Here is a 14223-nt window from a genome sequence, read left to right on the forward strand (position 1 = left end):
CCGCCCATCAGGGAGGCGTCTGTCGTTAGCAGCCTGTGACAACAAGACGCACCTAGAGTAGGACCCAAGGCAGAAAACCGGGGTCTGAACCACATAGAAAGGGAACGAAGCCTGAGGCGCGCAACCCTTTTTAGCCTAGGGGTTTTGGCCCTTGGAAGAAATCCCCTGGCTTTTGGCCACAACAAAAACAGTCTCATGAGCAGAAGGTCCAGAGGGATCACCGTGGACGCGGTCGCCCTGAGACTTGGAAATCATTGATACTGATAACAGTGCAACCTTGACCTAGCCTGACTTTGCTCAGGGTGATCTGAATGGACTCAATCCTAGTGGGAGACAGTTGTACCCACATTGTGAACTCCATACGATGCCCCGATAGACAGTGTTCTGAGTGGGGGAGAGGACGCTTTTCTTGCCGTTGAGCCTCAACCCCAGAGAAACAGATGAGCTAAGACGATGTCCCTGTGCTGAACTGCCAGTTCCTGGAGCTGCGCTAGGATCAGCCAGTCGTCTACATAATTCAGAATGCAGATGCCCCGGAGTCGCAAGGAGCCAGCGCTACGTCATGCATTGTGAATGTGCGGGTAAAAAAGGGCTAGGCCGAGTGAAAGAACCTGACCCTGGAAGACTTCGCCCCTGGGAAGCGAACCTCAGGAACTTTCCATGTTGTGGCAGAACTTCAAAATTAAGTATAGAAGTGCGTCAAAGATCGATGGTGACCAGCCAAACGAGTTGTAGGGCTTGAGACACGACCGTCTTGACAGGCATCATCTTGGACTTGAACACCCACGGGCAGTTCAAGCTTTAAGATCTAAGCCAGATGCCACCCCTCACCCTCCATGGGAAACGGGAAGTATTTAGTGTAATAACCTAACTCTCTCTCTGGAAGGGGAAAACATACCATGGCCCCTTTAACCAGGAGATTGAGTTTTTTAGTTTTTTACATAAAAAAGAAATCCGGTTTACGGTAGTGAGAACACGCCGTGGAAACACGGAAAAGCGGTGAGTAATTTAAATCTGACGCCCTTATAAGACCCACAGAAAAGAATATATCTGGCAGAAGTGTCCACGCTGCCAGGATCTCTGAGATGGGTATTATATTTTAACACTTCCTGTAGAGGGGTTGTCGAGTGTTTCGCATCCTGAATAAAATGTAGGAACAGCGAAAACACCAGAGTGTGCAGAGCAGCACCAGCCTGACCTGCTGCTTGATAAGCCCTTCCCACTAAAGTGGAGGTTGTCCTACAAGGCTTTGAGGGGAGAGAGGGCTTCTTATGTGAAGATGCCGAGCCCGGCGAGAGATAGCCCGCAAGCGTCTCTTCGACCGGCAGCATCACTGAATACCCCCGTGCCTCAGCACCCACGATAGTCGAATATAATGGCGTCGAGGGTATGTGAACACGGGAAGAATATATATATATATATATATATATATATATATATATATATATATATATATATATATATTCTTTTTTTAGGGGTTCCTCCATGAGCGAAAAAGCTCTTTATGGAGGTTATCAAAGAAGGGAAGGGACTCATGAGGCGTTCCCTTTCTTAGACTGGAAGATAAAATCTATCCCCTAATTTGGAGGGTTTGGGGTCTCTTTTTCGCGTGGCCAGTCCAATCTGGCAAACGCACGAGTAACAACATCGAGCAATTCCTTCGTCCTGATTGAAATAAGTCAACCCCGGAAGTGTAAGAAAAAGAAAAAATCTAGAAAAGTCTCCTGACTTTAATCGATCGATCTATCCGTCTAATACATTTAGCAGTGTTAAACTAATTCTTTAAGCTTTTCACTGAATATAATTTACTAACTTGACATCATTACCTCCTCATCATCCAATTCCAAGTTGCCTAAAACAGAAAATTTTGAAAACTGAACAGTGATAAAGTGATAACGACAGTGTTCTGCAATACCTGTGCCAAATTCAATTATATTGCTAATTTTGTATTTGTGAGCGGAATAGTCTCAAAAACATACTAAATACATTACAGCATTGTATTATATTTATTTTGAAATAGTTTGTGCATCTAATGGGTGATTCAAAGTTATAAGAAAATGTCAACATACAAATTAACAGGACATAACAGTTGAGTAAGACTGTTGACACCATATATGCCTTTTCACCCCCAGATTTACTATCTATCTTTCCATCTGACTGTCTTTATCAGTCATTCACTATGGCACTGTGATTTAAAAACACGTTCAGGAAACCTCAACACTGCATACTTTGGATTTTTCCCTTATTTGGAAAACAAATCATGTAATTAACTAATTGAATAAATAAAATAAAAATTCAAAATGTGCAATGTTAAGGAACTCCAGGAACATAACTAAGAAACAGAACTGCATTATACTCACCCATGAATTAAATTTTTCCAGTTGCGTGGCGTGAGGATGACTCGGACGAATGTCCCCATTCTGGACATGCAGCTGCAGTGTGGCGGAAAGACCCTTGATGTGTCGCTGTGGAGGGATGAGGCTGACAGACCTTTATGTAGGGGATGAGGTGGTGCTGACTCACCTTCGTCCCTGCATCCTCAATAACGGTCAAGGGAAATTCCAGTCCTCGGCCTACACGTCTGTGCAGGTGCATAATGCACAACACTACTGCTGCCATAGTTTACACTGAAACAGAGTAGAACATGCATTTTGGAGTTGTAAACCTACATTTCAATTAATACATATCACATGAACAAAAGCATAACTGTTCAGAATATCAGCACAACTGTAATCTGATAATAGGCTAGAGTAGCAAGTGTTTTTTTTTTTAATACAACAGATCAATAAACAAGAATTTAATATACAGAAAAGAAAAATTGTACAAACAGAAATACTTACAGTGATTTTAGAACTAATACACTGAAACTTCCCATACTGGTTTGTCTCCACAGATCCCTGAGGGGCAGATCCAGGAAACTGAGGCAGACATTATTGGTGTCTCCGAGGTGAATGACACCTGCCACATCCTCAGCAGTGAGTCGGTGGTTTACATAATTCCTGCCACCATCTTCTCTGGCAATCCCGATGACCTCCTCGGGAAACTGCCAATGAAAGTTGTGCTTAAGCACATAAACAGACGGGTCCTGCAGATCAGCTCTGTTAATAAGACGGAGACCTCATCAGATTAGCCAGCTTCTTCATCCCTTTTTCTTCATTTATTTCACTTTTTTTTGTTCTAAGACTTCTGCTTTAAATTGTTCTTGTTTAGTTTCTATAGTTTGTTCCAAAATAAAATATAATTTTACATGTTTCAAAGTGTTGTCTTCTCTATCATCCAAATCTTTTTGACAACAATGCATACCCTCTAATTACCAACACTGGTAATTACTGAAAAGTAATTAATTATTATTTCAATAATTAAAAGTAATTACTGAATAGTAACACTGTTTTGCTTACCTGGTGTGATGCACTGTAATGCAAGGTTCTCATCTTGGATCTGAGGTGTGGAAACTCGTGGAGCCATTTAAATGCAACACTGTGGGAGAATAGAAACAGAAAGTTACAATCTTCAAGTTACACAAGTGTGAAATTACACAAATATAATTCAAAACTCATTAATTGAGATATATCAACAAACTCTTATATTTTTCATACATTTAACAGGATGTAGTCCCTGTGTTTCCCATTAACTAGACCGTGACGACCCGCCACAGTCTAATCTGGTCCCGCGACAGCTTCATGATGAACCAAAAATATATTTAAACTTATCATTATAACATATTAATCATATCCTGATTGTTCAAAACTTGTTTAATAGTGAAGCTTGCACTTTAATCACATCGTGATCCGGTGTTTCCCGCGACTCAGGACAGCGTGGTGCAGGTATAACATTAAAACCCCGCCCTCTGGTTCCCTGGAGATTTTTCTATGGAGTTTTAGAATGGGGTTTTTCAATTTAGGAGTAAAATTATACACATTTTTAATAAAATTACATAAATTACACACACCCATACTAAAAACACGAATTTTAAAAACATCGATTGAATCTCAATGACTCTCAATAAAAGTGAATTGCTGCCACCTAGTGGTGGTTTTAATTTAACATTAAAATTTTAGTTTAAATTTTAAATTATTTCAAAAGTAACTGTGTTAAACGGTTTGTTTAAAATGAAGCTTGAATAATGTCCTTTACTAATTAAGTCATTACAAATTCCATGTGAGCTGCATTAAACAATGCCATTTCAGATGCTGCTTCTGTTTTTTCTCAGCATTGCAAAGATTAATTTTTACACTGATTTTATCATTTATTTTATCGTTTTAAAAACGTGCTAGCATCATGCTAACACATACTAGCATCGCCTAGCGAAGTTTATCTGTCTGTCTATCTATCTATCTATCTATCTATCTGAGGGTCAATATCTAGCTATCTATCTCTCTCTCTCTATCTAGCTATCTATCTGAGGGTAAATATCTATCTATCTATCTCTCTATCTATCTGAGTGTCTATCTGTCTATCTATCTATCTATCTATCTATCTATCTATCTATCTATCTAGCAACTAAGTTAAACTTTAAACTACTTTAAACTTTGAACTAATTTAAACTTCAAACTACTTTAAAATTCAAACTAATTTAAACTTTAGACTAATTTAAACTTTAAACTAATTTAAACTTCAAACTACTTTAAACTTCTTCAAACTTTCTGGTCCAAACTTTCACAAGCCAACTTAAAGTTTGTCTCGACGAACTTTTTCTAGATTTTTTTCTCTTTCAACACTTTGAAACATGTAAAATTATATTTTATTTTGGAACAAACTATAGAAACTAAACAAGAACAATTTAAAGCAGAAGTCTTAGAACAAAAAAATGTGAAATAAATGAAGAAAAAGGGATGAAGAAGCTGGCTAATCCGATGAGGTCTCCGTCTTATTAACAGAGCTGATCTGCAGGACCCGTCTGTTTATGTGCTTAAGCACAACTTTCTTTGGCAGTTTCCCGAGGAGGTCATCGGGATTGCCAGAGAAGATGGTGGCAGGAATTATGTAAACCACCGACTCACTGCTGAGGAAGTGGCAGGTGTCATTCACCTCGGAGACGCCAATAATGTCTGCCTCAGTTTCCTGGATCTGCCCCTCAGGGATCTGTGGAGACAAACCAGTATGGGAAGTTTCAGTGTATTAGTTCTAAAATCACTGTAAGTATTTCTGTTTGTACAATTTTTCTTTTCTGTATATTAAATTCTTGTTTATTGATCTGTTGTATTAAAAAAAAAAACACTTGCTACTCTAGCCTATTATCAGATTACAGTTGTGCTGATATTCTGAACAGTTATGCTTTTGTTCATGTGATATGTATTAATTGAAATGTAGGTTTACAACTCCAAAATGCATGTTCTACTCTGTTTCAGTGTAAACTATGGCAGCAGTAGTGTTGTGCATTATGCACCTGCACAGACGTGTAGGCCGAGGACTGGAATTTCCCTTGACCGTTATTGAGGATGCAGGGACGAAGGTGAGTCAGCACCACCTCATCCCCTACATAAAGGTCTGTCAGCGCCTCATCCCTCCACAGCGACACATCAAGGGTCTTTCCTCCACACTGCAGCTGCATGTCCAGAATGGGGACATTCGTCCGAGTCATCCTCACGCCACGCAACTGGAAAAATTTAATTCATGGGTGAGTATAATGCAGTTCTGTTTCTTAGTTATGTTCCTGGAGTTCCTTAACATTGCACATTTTGAATTTTTATTTTATTTATTCAATTAGTTAATTACATGATTTGTTTTCCAAATAAGGGAAAAATCCAAAGTATGCAGTGTTGAGGTTTCCTGAACGTGTTTTTAAATCACAGTGCCATAGTGAATGACTGATAAAGACAGTCAGATGGAAAGATAGATAGTAAATCTGGGGGTGAAAAGGCATACAGGTGAAACTCGAAAAATTAGAATATCGTGCAAAAGTTCATTAATTTCAGTAATTCAACTTAAAAGGTGAAACTAATATATTATATAGACTCATTACAAGCAAAGTAAGATATTTCAAGCCTTTATTTGATATAATTTTGATGATTATGGCTTACAGCTTATGAAAACCCCAAATTCAGAATCTCAGAAAATTAGAATATTGTGAAAAGGTTCAGTATTGTAGGCTCAAAGTGTCACACTCTAATCAGCTAATTAATCCAAAACACCTGCAAAGGGTTCCTGAGCCTTTAAATGGTCTCTCAGTCTGGTTCAGTTGAATTCACAATCATGGGGAAGACTGCTGACCTGACAGTTGTGCAGAAAACCATCATTGACACCCTCCACAAGGAGGGAAAGCCTGAAAAGGTAATTGCAAAAGAAGTTGGATGTTCATAAAGTGCTGTATCAAAGCACATTAATAGAAAGTTAAGTGGAAGGGAAAAGTGTGGAAGAAAAAGGTGCACAAGCAGCAGGGATGACCGTAGCCTGGAGAGGATTGTCAGGAAGGCCATTCAAATGTGTGGGGAGCTTCACAAGGAGTGGACTGAGGCTGGAGTTATGGCATCAAGAGCCACCACACACAGGCGGGTCCTGGACATGGGCTTCAAATGTCAAATGTCTTACCTGGGCTAAAGAAAAAAAGAACTGGTCTGTTGCTCAGTGGTCCAAAGTTCTCTTTTCTGATGAGAGCAAATTTTGCATCTCATTTGGAAACCAAGGTCCCAGAGTCTGGAGGAAGAATGGAGAGGCACACAATCCAAGATGCTTGAAGTCCAGTGTGAAGTTTCCACAGTCTGTGTTGGTTTGGGGAGCCATGTCATCGGCTGGTGTTGGTCCACTGTGCTTTATTAAGTCCAGAGTCAAGCATGGCCGTCTACCGGGACATTTTAGAGCACTTCATGCTTCCTTCAACAGACAAGCTTTATGGAGATGCTGACTTCATTTTCCAGCAGGACTTGGCACCTGCCCACACTGCCAAAAGTACCAAAACCTGGTTCAATGACCATGGTATTACTGTGCTTGATTGGCCAGCAAACTCGCCTGACCTGAACCCCATAGAGAATCTATGGGGCATTACTAAGAAGAAAGATGAGAGACATGAGACCAAACAATGCAGAAGAGCTGAAGGCCGCTATTGAAGCATCTTGGTCTTCCATAACACCTCAGCAGTGCCACAGGCTGATAGCATCCATGCCACGCCGCACTGAGGCAGTAATTAATGCAAAGGGGCCCAAACCAAGTACTGAGTACATATGCATGATTATACTTTTCAGAGGGCCGACATTTCTGTATTTAAAATCCTTTTTTTATTGATTTCATGTAATATTCTAATTTTCTGAGATTCTGAATTTGGGGTTTTCATAAGCTGTAAGCCATAATCATAAAGATTATATCAAATAAAGGCTTGAAATATCTTACTTTGCTTGTAATGAGTCTATATAATATATTAGTTTCACCTTTTAAGTTGAATTACTGAAATTAATGAACTTTTGTACGATATTCTAATTTTTCGAGTTTCACCTGTATATGGTGTCAACAGTCTTACTCAACTGTTATGTCCTGTTAATTTGTATGTTGACATTTTCTTATAACTTTGAATCACCCATTAGATGCACAAACTATTTCAAAATAAATATAATACAATGTTGTAATGTATTTAGTATGTTTTTGAGACTATTCCGCTCACAAATACAAAATTAGCAATATAATTGAATTTGGCACAGGTATTGCAGAACACTGTCGTTATCACTTTATCACTGTTCAATTTTCAAAATTTTCTGTTTTAGGCAACTTGGAATTGGATGATGAGGAGGTAATGATGTCAAGTTAGTAAATTATATTCGGTGAAAAGCTTAAAGAATTAGTTTAACACTGCTAAATGTATTAGACGGATAGATCGATTTACTCACTTCTATGATCTTCCCCTGGAGGGTGAGGTATCCACCCTTCGCGAAGATGTCGTCTTCTTCGCCACTCATCACCGGAGAAGGTGGACACAGGGCATCTTTGGCCTCAATCTCTGCCTCCGCTGAGATGTCTTGCTGGACAGTTTTGAACTTAAGGGTTCCAGGGCCAACAAACAAATACATCTGTCCAATACAATTGGACAGGGTGTATTTCTGCAATATGTAGCTAACCCCCTCCTCAAATTCCGGGGTAAACCCATCTTTTTTATTAATGTAACACTTGAACCCATCGCTGAGTGCACTAAGAGATTCAGTTTTAAACCTTGCTATGTCAATTTTTTTGCCCTTTGTGTAGCTGAGGGCTTTCTGGTTTACCCTTGTTGCAACGCACTTGCAACGTAGAAATGTTGGCGGAGAAGTTGCCATGCTGAAGAGAAGAAAAGGCAGAGAAAGGTACATGTAAAAACTCTGTCAAATATTATTTACTTCTTGTTTTATTCTTAAAATTTAAAGTCAAAGCAATATTTTGAAGGAAATTGTGAGTTTTTGTTCAGTCAGAAGCCCTTCTCTGAGACCAAATCCTGTCACAATATATTTTATTTTACTGTCATTTTATCTTAATTTCATAAAAATCATGAATTTAATTTGAAAAATGTATTTTCTGAAGTAATTTATCCACTTATTTCAGTCAGAACCCCTCCTCTGAGACCAAATCCTGTCACAATATATTTTATTATACCGTCATTTCATGACTTTAATTTGAAAAATGTATTTTCTGAATTAATTTATCCACTTATTTTATTGGAAGAATTCATTTAGTTGAAAAGTAAAAAGAGTCTCACCTGACTTGTAGTTTTTGTCTGTAGTTGTTGTTGAGTGGTCAAATAAGGAGGAGGACAGTGGTCTTGAACTTGGCACCAGTCCAATCAGCGAATCAAAAGATATCGCCAAGGCACATGATGACAGGACAGATAACCTTTGACCAATGGTTTTCTTTTTTCTCTTTTTTTCTCCCTCCCTTTTTGCTCTCTCTCTCTCTCTCTCTCTCTCCCTCTCCCTCCCCCTCCCCCTGTGTGTGGGCAGGAGAGAGATGGACAGACAGCAGCACTGACTGCCAGATGTGTGGAAGAGACTCCAGGATAATGTGTGTGTCTGTGTTTGCCTCAGTGTGTCCACCACAGTGACCCTCAGTAGTGTGTGTGTGTGTGTGTGTGTGTGTGTGTGTGTGTGTGTGTGTGTGTGTGTGTGTGTGTGTGTGTGTGTGTGTGTGTGTGTGTGTGTGTGTGTGTGTTAAAACACTGGTTCAAATGTTCACACATGTTCTAATTTGTTACACTGTTCATTTAAATTAAAGTTATGTTGTAATGTTTTATTATATTGATGTCTTTATTATTATTTATCCAAAACACAGAAACGAGTTGCATTTTAGCACTTCTGGTTCCATTGTCCCATGGGTTTTTGGCTAAATGGTTGAAATAAGTTATTTGGTGAACACAAGCACAAGACACTTTAACGTTTTTATTCTTTCTGCTTTAAAATGTACCTTTTTGTATAATTTATTTAAAAATTCCATTATGTTGTTAATTATTGTATTATATTTTTTTTTTTCGGTAACACTTTTTATTTATTTATTTATTTATTTTTAATTATTGAACAATATCAATTTACAAACCAAATAGGGAAGAATAAAATGCCTATTACAAAATATAAACTTTTCCAATCTTATGTCAATTATTGTATTATAAGGGTATTGGGTTTCGGGTATTGGGTTTCATTATTTTAACGAATATAACGACTGGCCAATGACGGCCGTTGGAATCGCATAACTAATCAGCTGTCATTCTGGATTCTTCCGGTCCGGCGGTCGCTTCATGTGAGCAAAGGAAAGATTGTCTGAGGTAATTAAGTTGGCTTGTGAGAGCCAACTTACTGAAATCCTACTTAAACTTATTAAGTTGGCTTGTGAGAGCCAACTTACTGAAATCCTATTTAAACTTATTATTATTAAGTTGGCTTGTGAGAGCCAACTTACTGAAATCCTATTTAAACTTATTAAGTTGGCTTGTGAGAGCCAACTTACTGAAATCCTATTTAAACTTATTATTAAGTTGGCTTGTGAAAGCCAACTTACTGAAATCCTACTTAAACTTATTATTATTCCGCTTATTCTTCTTAGCGGTGAAATTTCTATATCTAACTCCTCCTAGAGCTTTAACTCCACATACTCCAAACTCGGCTCAGACACTCAAACTGTTCTGACTCGAGTTGCTATATCTTTTCTAACTGATCGGACTTACGGTTTTCCTAAAAATGACGATCAAACTCGGAAAAAACTCCCATTGACTTAACATTGCGGAATGTTCAGAAATTTAAATCCCAACTGACATTTTCACACACACAGACAAAAAGGGCCTGTCAGCCCTGCATCTCTCCCTCTCTCTCTCCCTCAGAGGATTTATTTATCAAGCAGCCAAAAAGTAATGACCTAAAATCTTCATAGCCACACGCTTAAAACATGCTAAAAACATGCTAGCATCATGCTTAACACATGCTTAGCATTGACTAGCGAAGTGTTAAAACAAGCTAAAAATGTGCTAGCATCATGCTAAAATCGCCTAGCGAAGTGCTTAAAACATGCTAAAAGCGTGCTAGCATCATGCTAACACAAGCTAGCATCGCCTAGCGAAGGGCTAAAACATGCTAAAAGCGTCTTAGCATCGCCTAGCGAAGTGCAAAAAATGCTAAAAACATGCTTAGCATCATGTTAACACATGCTTAGCATCGCCTAGCGAGTCGCTAAAACATGCTAAAAACGTGCTTAGCATCATGCTTAACACATGCTTAGCATCGCCTAGCGAAGTGTTAAAACATGCTTAAAAGCGTCTTAGCATCGCCTAGCGAAGTGCTAAAAAATGCTAAAAGCGTCTTAGCATCATGCTTAACACATGCTTAGCATCGCCTAGCGAAGTGTTAAAACATGCTAAAAGCGTGCTAGCATCATGCTTAACACATGCTTAGCATCGCCTAGCGAAGTGCTAAAAAATGCTAAAAGCGTCTTACCATCATGTTAACACATGCTTAGCATCGCCTAGCGAAGTCTTAAAACATGCTTAAAAGCGTCTTAACATCATGCTTAACACATGCTTAGCATCGCCTAGCGACGTCTTAAAACATGCTTAAAAGCGTCTTAGCATCATGCTTAACACATGCTTAGCATCGCCTAGCGAAGTGCTTAAAACATGCTAAAAGCGTCTTAGCATCATGCTTAACACATGCTTAGCATCGCCTAGCGAAGTGCTAAAAAATGCTAAAAGCGTCTTAGCATCATGCTTAACACATGCTTAGCATCGCCTAGCGAAGTGCTTAAAACATGCTAAAAGCGTGTTAGCATCATGTTAGCATCGCCTAGCGAAGTGCTAAAAAATGCTAAAAGCGTGCTTAGCATCATGCTTAACACATGCTTAGCATCGCCTAGCGAAGTGTTAAAACATGCTTAAAACGTCTTAGCATCATGCTAACACATGTTAGCATCGCCTAGCGGAGTGCCAAAACATGCTAAAAACAACGTAGCATCATGCTAACACATGTTAGCATCGCCTAGCGAAGTGTTAAATCATGCTAAAAACGTGCTAGCATCATGCTAACACATGCTAGCATCACCTAGCGAAGTACTAAAAAATGCTAAAAACGTCTGTCTATCTATCTATCTATCTATCTATCTGAGGGTCAATATCTATCTATCTATCTATTTGAGGGTCAATATCTATCTATCTATCTATCTATCTATTTGAGGGTCAGTATCTATCTATCTATCTATCTATCTGAGGGTAAATATCTATCTATCTATATCTATCTATCTATCTGAGGGTAAATATCTATCTATCTCTCTATCTATCTATCTGAGTGTCTGTCTATCTATCTATCTATCTATCTATCTATCTATCTATCTATCTATCTATCTAGCAACTAAGTTAAACTTTTAACTACTTTAAACTACAAACTACTTTAAACTTTAAACTAATTTAAACTTTAAACTCATTTAAACTTTAGACTAATTTAAACTTTAAACTAATTTAAACTATAAACTACTTTAAAATTCAAACTAATTTAAACTTTAGACTAATTTAAACTTTAAACTAATTTAAACTATAAACTACTTTAAACTTCAAACTACTTTAAAATTCAAACTAATTTAAACTTTAGACTAATTTAAACTTTAAACTAATTTAAACTATAAACTACTTTAAACTTCAAACTACTTTAAAATTCAAACTAATTTAAACTTTAGACTAATTTAAACTTTAAACTAATTTAAACTTTAAACTACTTTAAAATTCAAACTAATTTAAACTTTAGACTAATTTAAACTTTAAACTAATTTAAACTATAAACTAATTTAAACTTCAAACTACTTTAAACTTCAAACTTTCTGGTCCAAACTTTCACAAGCCAACTTAAAGTTTGTCTCAACGAACTTTTTCTAGTTATTATTATTATTCTGTGACTAAAATCACCAAGACTAACTCCTCCTAGAGCTTTTAAGCTACATGCACCAAACTCGGCACAGACCTTCAGACTAATCCCGATTAGTGTGCTATATCTTTTCTAACTGATCGGACTTACGGTTTTCCTAAAAATGATGATCAAACTCGGAAAAAACTCCCATTGACTTAACATTGTGGAATGTTCAGAAATTCAAATTCCAACTGACATTTTCACACACACAGACAAAAAGGGCCTGTCAGCCCTGCATCTCTCCCTCTCTCTCTCCCTCAGAGGATTTCTTTTATCAAGCAGCCAAAAAGTAATGACCTAAAATCTTCCTAGCCACACGCTAAAACATGCTAAAAACGTGCTAGCATCTATCTGAGGGTCAATATCTATCTATCTATCTATCTATCTATCTATCTATCTATCTATCTATCTATCTATCTATCTATCTATCTATCTATCTATCTATCTGAGGGTAAATATCTATCTCTCTCTCTCTATCTATCTATATCTATCTCTCTATATATCTAAGGGTAAATATCTATCTATCTATCTATCTATCTATCTATCTATCTATCTATCTATCTATCTATCTATCTATCTATCTAGCAACTAAGTTAAACTTTTTTAACACTACACTGTAGAACTGGCTCATTAGAGTCATTCATTTGGGAATCAGATTACACTGGTCACACTGTATGTTTCAAACTGTAGATTCAAAAGAACTGGCTCATTAGAATAATTCATTTGGGAATCAGACTACACTGGTCACACTGTATGTTTCACATTGTAGATTCAAAAGAACTGGCTCATTAGAGTCATTCATTTGGGAATCAGACTAAACTGGTCACACTGTATGTTTCACATTGTAGATTCAAAAGAACTGGCTCATTAGAGTCATTAATTTGGGAATCAGACTACACTGGTCACACTGTATGTTTCACACTGTAGATTCAAAAGAACTGGATCATTAGAGTCATTCATTTGGGAATCAGACTACACTGGTCACACTGTAGAGTCAAAAGAACCGGCTCATTAGAGTCATTCATTTGGGAATCAGACTACACTGGTCACACTGTATGTTTCACATTGTAGATTCAAAAGAACCGGCTCATTAGAGTCATTAATTTGGGAACACACAAAGACAAAAAGGGCCTGTCAGCCCTGCATCTCTCCCTCTCTCTCTCCCTCATTGCATAGGGATTTTGTATTGAACATAGCTCTGGATCACAGTGTCATAGAGACAAGGGGTCTATCGGGATCATTGTGAAGCTATCAAGCCACGCCCTAGCAACAATTTAAAGCACCTTAGCAACAACTCCCATAGACTTCTAATGAAAGATATCAAAGGGATATCTCCGGATAGAAGTGTCATAGAAACACAAGGGTGGTCTCGTTTGACTCGGGGCAGCAAACAGCCAATCATGAATCACCTCAACACTTCCTAGCCCCTCCCTAGCAACCATTGTCGAGCACCTTAACAACCAAAATCCATAGAGGGATATCTTCACTTCTGAATGTCACAGAGGCATGGGAGTTGGTTTATATCATTCATACTGACAAGGAGCCTTTGGAGTTTCATGATTGGCAGCTGTCAAGCCACTCCCTAGCAACTAAACAGAGTACCCTAGCAACCGTTTAGCAATAACTATATCTCTGCACCAGAAAATCAGAGAGACTTCTGGGTTCATTTATTTCAATCAGGATGGCAAGGAGACTTGATAAGTATCACTATGGTAACTGCCTAGCAACCACATGGGGTTACCTTAGCAACCGAGTAACAAATCACATATCTCTGCATCAGAAAAATGTAGAGACTTCCGGATTGACTTATTTCAATCAGGATGGCAAGGACACTTCATTAGTATCACTATGGTGACTGCCTAGCAACCAGATGGGGTTACCCTAGCAACCGAGTAAC

Source organism: Xyrauchen texanus, chromosome 40 (genome assembly GCF_025860055.1).
Source record: "Xyrauchen texanus isolate HMW12.3.18 chromosome 40, RBS_HiC_50CHRs, whole genome shotgun sequence".
NCBI lineage: Eukaryota > Metazoa > Chordata > Actinopteri > Cypriniformes > Catostomidae > Xyrauchen > Xyrauchen texanus.